General features: G+C 40.5%; 1 long non-coding RNA gene across 1 annotated transcript in view; it reads right to left on the bottom strand.

Moving 5' to 3' along the window:
• The window catches only part of LOC102252913, a 195,107-nt gene that overhangs the window by 105,342 nt on the left and 82,175 nt on the right, over window positions 1-7,590 (bottom strand). Inside the window, exons 2-3 of the long non-coding RNA XR_001363151.1 lie at window positions 3,968-4,030; window positions 2,375-2,455 (exon numbers count right to left, since the gene is read on the bottom strand). This is a non-coding gene — a long non-coding RNA (uncharacterized LOC102252913). The remainder of the gene's footprint in view (window positions 1-2,374; window positions 2,456-3,967; window positions 4,031-7,590) is intronic.

Below are 7,590 nucleotides of genomic sequence, written 5' to 3' on the forward strand. Positions count from 1 at the left end.
TGCCTAATTATTCACTATCATTTATCTTTTTTCTTTCCTGACTCTTACTTTTAAAATCTGTCCCCAGTACACAACTATACTTGATTTTCATTATAGCTCCTACAGTTCACTCACACATCCTCTTTCCTTCTTTAACTCTGCTCTCTACTAACTGCTTTATAAAGTTCTTCCTTCCCTTCTTCCCTTCTTAAAGCTTCTGTTTTTTGGGGGGAGGGGGCATTAACCCCCAGCCCAGGGCTCAGCCCCGGCCAGTTGTTTACTGCCCCCCCTTCCCCGGCCACCCCACTGCTGTCCTGCTCCCATTCCCTGTCTGGGATGCCTAGTCCAGCAAGGGTGGCCGAGGCAGGCACTGCTGCCGCGAAGCAGGAGTACCTCCGCCCAGAAGGCCTCGGACCGTCCACCACTCCGTCCCTGACCCGTGGGCACCTCCCCGCCAACGGCCCACATCAGGGGACACCGCCTTCCTCCCATGTCTGGGCGGGGCTCCCCGTTCCGCACTGCCTACACCCTGCCCCTTGCCCAGCACACCTGCTCTGTCCCCTGACAGTCACCACCCACTCCCGCGTGCAGCTCTGTGTTTTCTTCCCTTTTCCATTCCTGCGTCTTTTTCTTGTTCCCTTTCTGTATTTCTGTTTCTCCTCTTGGCCTGTCTGCATGCAGGCCTGCCTTCCTCTCCCTCTCCTTTCTTATCCCCACCTATCGTAGCCTATCCTACCCTGGGCCTTGCAGCTGGCTGAGCAGAGGGTGGGGATGCAGCCTGTTGATCCAGTCATGACATGATGCTGTAATGGACAATTTGCATATTCCTCTATTATTATATAGGATGACTACATTTGATTAACTTTGTTTTATATATCCAAAAACTGCCAAATTATTATCTGAGTTATTTTCCAATATATCAAACTACAGGCCCGGTGCACGAAATTCGTGCACAGGTAGGGTCCCTAGGCCTGGCTGGCAATCAGGGCAGAGCTGTGGCGCAACCGGCAGGGCAATTGGGGGGCCCCCGTTGGCACCCGCCTTGGCCAGCCTGGCGCTGCCTGCTTGCTGGCCCCACCCCCTACTGGTGGAGCGATTGGAGAGGCAGCCCAGCCCACTAGTCAGCCAGCCCCATCCCCCACTGCCGGTCACCTACCTCTGCGGGGCAACCTGCAGGGCGATCAGGGGAACCCCGCTGGCACCTGCCTTGGCTGGCCTGGGGCCTGTGGGCTGGGGACAGTTTCTGCATTGAGCATCTGCCCCCTGGTGGTCAGTGCACATCATAGTGACCAGTCTTTCCACCGGTCATTCCTCCATTAGATCGATTTGCATATTAGGCTTTTATTATGTAGGATAACTAATGATACTTTTAATAAACCCATTTGAAAAGAGAAATCTAAAAGAAATTTCTCTTTCTTTAACACACTTACTAACATAGTGATTTCTTAAACTGAGGCCCAGTGATGACCTGGATCCTATCCAGACATATATGAGCTTAGGAATCTGAATTTGTGATGGACTCCCAGCAGTTGCTGATGCACACAAGTTTGAGACTCACTGACATGGAGGAATCGATCAGAAAAATTAATCTATACTGGCACACATGAGGAGTCAAGGATGTGCCTCACAAACATACACCTGCAAAGCAGTAAGCACATAAATTGAGGCATTATCACAAAGACCCTTGGAAAATCAGTCTGGGAGTCCAGAGAATGGCTTCCAAAAATGTATGTTTGGATTGACCTTGGGAGTTGACTTCCCATACAGTCCTATGCACTGAGACTGAAGTAGATGCAATAGGGCAGCTCCAGGGGTAGAACTAGCTACCAGCCACACTTAGTAAGGACAGAAGGAGACCAGCTGTGCCTTTCCCCTATGAGCATTTCGGCTATGGCCACCCTTTAGGTCAGCACACAGACACTTTAGCTTCAGACTTCTGCCTTATTCTCTTTTTTTTTAAATATATTTTATTGATTTTTTACAGAGAGGAAGGAAGAGAGATAGAGAGTTAGAAACATCGATGAGAGAGAAACATCGATCAGCCGCCTCCTGCACATCTCCCACTGGGGATGTGCCCGCAACCCAGGTACATGCCCTTGACCGGAATCGAACCTGGGACCCTTCAGTCCGCAGGCCGACGCTCTATCCACTGAGCCAAACCGGTTTCGGCTGCCTTATTCTCTTGACATTACAATGGACCCAATTTCCTGAGCCTCTGCTTATTGCTATATCTTCCTGTCATCCTGTGACTATGAATTGCGTGTCAATAAAAGATGAGTATGTATTCAAACTCTACAGAACAGAATAAAGAACGAATGCAGACTTTTCTTTAAAAAGCTAGACATCAACATCCTTTTTCTTGCAGATAGAGACAGGTGAATGGAAAATCTGATACCTGACATGACGGTGGGGCTCTGACAGCAATAAAGTATAACTGAGGATCTGCCAGCCTGCATGGGGCTTGTTTGTTCACACTCTGGGCCAGTTTCATGAGAGGGAAAAATAGAATTATATATATTTTTTTCACTTGTAGAGCCATATAGAGGAAATGACATTTTTATTTGCTATATGAATAGTTTTCAATTATTTCTAAGTTTCCTTGAAACCAGTTTTTTAAAAATATTTCTGAGGATGTTAATAAATGTTCTTAAGTAAAATAAAATTGTGCTTTAATCTACATTTTCAGTTTTTCAGAGTATAAAGAGAACTTGGCAAAATCATCAGCATTTCCGTAAAATCCCAAACGTAAACAAAGAGTAAATACAAATGCCAGGAGTCTGTTAAAATTCGACAAATGTGTCCTTACCCAGTACGTTTTGCTTGAATTGGGTTCTTTGTGCCCCTATGTCCCCCAGCCTCAGCCAAGTGCATTTTGTCTCTCACTAGTGCCCTGAGGATGATGGTACAATGGCGCGCATTCATTGCAGTGGCATGTGCATGACTATGGTTCAAGGTCCCTTTACTGTTTCCTCGGGTAACCATTCCATGAGTGAGTGCTACTTGTCCGTAAGGATGGGCACTACAGAATTTTGACCCTCTCAGTGGCTAGAAATCTCTTTCATCCCCAAAATTTTTAAGGTAACCATTTTTCTTATACGTAGTATAGAAGTAATTCATGGACATACAACATATTTTAAATAGCACATTAGAAAAAAAAAGAATATCTTTGTTTCTGCGCCTCTCCCCTCCCTCCAACTTCCAATATGCTCACAGTTTCAGAGTGTTTGGCTGGAATTTACTTTTAATTTATAATTGTTGTGAAGCAAAAATTGAATTCAGAATCTGTATAAAGTGATAAAGTAATTCCAAATAGCAGTTGTATTCATATTCATCACAGATCACCAAATGGGACTGATTATAAATGTACTGGGAGACTACCAGAAAGGCACTGTTGATTTACTTTATATACAAGATAAACAAGGCATATACCAAATGAAAGCACAATGCTTACTGAATTGTAAGTGATTAAACATTAATGACTGTAAAGCTTAGTCAAACAGAGAAAGTCTTAAAGTCTTCCACAGTACATCATGGTGAGTGTCAATGGATAAAGCAGAATGCCAATATTAGTTGGAATGTTCTTGAAGAGAGTTAAGCTTTGTCAATAGCTATAAATGTACATGTGCCAATATCTTAAAGGCTATCGATCTCTACACACTATTTGTAAAGGCTTGATTAGTCTGACTGTACCAGAAATATTCTGGTACTGGTTGGTATTGAAAATAAACAAATCTGAAAGTAATTTTATATTCACTTATTTGGAGGGTTTTTTGTTTTGTTTTGTTTTGTTTTGTTTGTGCCATGTGTATGAATTTTGGTGTTGATTTAGTCAAATATTTATTATCTGTACTAAAAGTAGAAAGAGAATGAATAAACCAAATATTTGTTTTCTTTCTTCATAGCCTTTCGACCAAGTGAATGCAAGTTTAAACAAATACCTGTCAAATATGAAATAAGTATTAGAAAAAAAGAACAAAAACAGTCTTACATCCTTTTTTTATCATCTCAAGGAAGTCTCCAAACTCCATCCTTGGCCACTTTGGACAATCACCTTGCAGGAAAAAAAAAATGTAAGAATTCAGGATGGGTGGCATTGGAATCCCAAGTTCTGTTTTGTCCAGTGCCCCACTCCTATCACAGGTGAATTTGTGGCCTTATCTGACAGAAAAGGTTGGTTGACCCTGCTATTAAAAAATCGTTTCATTAGCCTCCAATACCCTTTTTACACAAGGACTCGGGGGAACAGAATATTCCCTACCAATGTGGGAAATTCCTAATAGTAGAAGACCAGCAAGTCAGAGCATTACCAAAAAGGTATTGACGACAGTTTAGATGTTGCAAAGCATAGTTTGGATATATTTTGGAATTGACAGTGGATCCAGCATGAGATAATACTCAATAATAAGTTTTAGATTGTTAGGTGTGACAATGTAAGAAAATACTTTTGTCTTTTTTGTGGGGGAGAGAGGATGTTATATTGTCTGTGTAATATTTGATCTTTCCTCTCCCCCACTACCACTCCACCCCATTTCATAGAAGAGTCATCAAATTCTTGCTGTCAATTCCACATCCATTTAACTGTAGATGTTTTCTGGTGACTATTTTAGATATTTATTTATCCAGCTATTGTTTATGGCTGATGTAAGAGAAAGCACTGCACTTGGCATCCAAAGACCTGGGTTCCAATCTTTTCTCTGCTGTTAAATCATAAGACCTTATTTTTTTTAAAAATCACTTAACCTCTTTAAATGAGTTATTGTTGCTTTAACCTCTCTTGTCAACTACCTAGTTATTTTGAAGGATCAAATGAAGCAGTAAATTAAAAAATTCTAGATGAACCACACCACATCCTTGTGAGGTATTGTTGAGAGGTTCCTATAACCCTGAGAAAGTTGCAGGAAGAAATGCAAATAAGGGGTAAAGTTTATGAGCAGCATGCACAAAGTACAATAACTTTAACAACTGACACTGAATACTTTTGAAGGATAAAGCTGTATTTTTCTGGGAAAATGCATTGAGTGTTCCGAGTTTGAGGGATAGCAGGGAAAAGGCCTAGGAGGAAGAAGCTGCTCTACATAACAGATAAAAAAGAATCTAGCCCGGCTGGTATGTGGCCGATTGTTGATGTTCCTCTCTCATTGATGTGTCTATCTCCTTATCCCACTCCCTCTCCCCACCCCACTCCCTCTCCCCTCCTTTCTCTCTAAAAATCAATAAAAATATATTTTTTTTAAATTGTAAAAAAAAAAAAAGAATCTAAAACTCTGAGAGGAGAAAATCCTGAGTAGGGGAAGGAAGAGCAAAGATTCAAGGTAAAGTTCAAGATTTAAAAAATAAAATAATGGCATAAGGTCGCCTTTCTGTATTCTTCATTTTTTTTCTGCAAATTTTTTCAAGTTACTGAAAGCCTCATGTATATGGCTTTTTGTGGAAACCAGTAAAAGCACTAAATTTCTGGTCTAATTTGGGTTAAGGTAAATGATACCACATAGAGACATCAGAGGAGGTAGTATTTCATATCTTATGACAGAGAAGATGTGGGGAAAAACCCTCAGAAATGTCTAAAAGTTGGATTTATATGACCAATCATAGGCTGTGGGTTTCGGGTTTTAGTCAAATTTACCAAGTTGGCTAATAAACCAGGAGGCTTCAGCTGGCCCAGCTACATTCACAGTTAAAAATAACATGGCAAGTAACAAAAATACTCTCAGAGAGATTATAATATTATGGGATATTAAAAGAGAGAATATCACTTCTGGTTAAGGATATCAGGTTTTCATCTAAGAGGGGGATTTGAGCTTTTTTTAAAATATATTTTTATTGATTGCAGAAAGGGAGAGGAAGAGAGAGATAGAAACATCATCGATTGGCTGCCTCCTGCATGTCCCCTACTGGGCATCGAGCCCACAACCCCTGGCATGTGCCCTGACTAGGAATCGAATCTTGACCTCCTGGTTCTGAGCCCCACCAGCCAGGTGGGATTTGAGCTTTTTAATTTTTGTTTTGATTTATCTCATTTTGCTTGTTTTATATTAATGTGTGAGTAGAGTTTAAGGAAGATAAAGATATCTCAGAGAAGTTATTCCCCTTCAAGTGAATATCCAAATTTCACTATAGAAACCTAAAATTCACCCAAACTCTCCACCCCTACTTTATCTAAAAGGTCTTTATTTATTCTTTCACTTATTAAGTCAAAAGAATTTTACTTTGTTTCTACTGTGTGCCAAAAACAGTGCTAGACACTAAGCTCACAAAAATAATTGCAGTACTGTCCTTCCCTCAGAAAGCTTATGCCTGAGGGAGAGGGCTTGTTGTCTTGCTTTCTAATGTATATTGAGGTCATAAACATCACTTCCTAAAAGCATTGTCTAAAACCATCTTCTGTCTTATGTTAAAAGTTTACGGTAGATAATGAAGGTTTTTATTTAATTCCATTCTCATCATTACTGACAAATATTTCTTGGGCATTAAAAAAGGATCACCTTTCAAAGATAATTTGAATTTTATACTATTTTTCCCTTTTGTTAGTAAAATACAACTTGAGATGAACCTGCAAAACATCAGCATTCTCAACTAAGTCATTAGGAAAAGATATAAAAATGAGATTGTTAAGGACATAAAAGTTTATAGAGAGGATGATTATAATTAGACTTTTTTGGTTGATATAGCTACAGTACAAGAATACAGTAAACTATGAACTCAAGAACCTAATCTTTCCTATACTTATATTTCTGATGGCAAATAAGTTAACTGTCATTTCAATTTTTGCAAAGGAATTCTTGCCTTTAAAAATGTAGAATCTAATTCAGCATTTCTTGTTCTCTTTTGGATTATGGAATTCTGAGACACAGAAAAAAAAATATGAGTCCTTCTACAGAATAGTGCTCATATGGATCTACACACAAAATATTTGTATATAGATTAGGGGATTTTTTAAAAACTCCAGTTCTAGATAGTGGATGAAACAATCAAGTTCACAAATGATTACAATAAATGCTATTACTTGCAAGACCATGATATTTACAGGACTTGATGTAAACTGTTGTTGGGGTCCAACCCCAACAGGTCCAGGGGTCCCCAAAGGTGTGGACGGAGTCGGCGATGAAGGAAGGACTTGGAGGCTGCATTCAGGTGATCATCATGGCGAGGTTCTCCCTCCAGGATCTCCAGCCAAGTTCTGTCTAGGTTCTCTTGCCAGGTTCAGTCGCCAGGTTCTAGTCGCCAGGTTCTCCAGCCAGGTTCTATCCAGGTTCTCCTGCCATGTTCTGTCTAGGTTCTCCAGCCAAGTTCTGTAGCCAGGTTCTGTCCAGGATCTTTCGCCATGTTCTCTCGCTAGGTTCTGTTTCTAAGTTCTGTGTCTAGGTTCTTCAGCCAAGTTCTCTTGCTAGGTTCTGTTTCTAGGTTCTGTGTCTAGGTTCTGTCTTCTGTTGTCTTGTTACATCTGTATTTATACCAGTTGATTTTAATCCTGTCAATTTCTATTCCAAAGGTTAGGGTGTTGTTTCTTATCTCCATTCCAGGGAGTAAAGATTATGTAGCTTAAGCGTGATTGTTCTTAGTTAAAGTGATTAACTACCCGCCTGGCACTTAGTTAAGGGGTTTTATTCCCTC

This window comes from Myotis brandtii, unplaced genomic scaffold (assembly GCF_000412655.1).
Source record: "Myotis brandtii unplaced genomic scaffold, ASM41265v1 scaffold344, whole genome shotgun sequence".
NCBI lineage: Eukaryota > Metazoa > Chordata > Mammalia > Chiroptera > Vespertilionidae > Myotis > Myotis brandtii.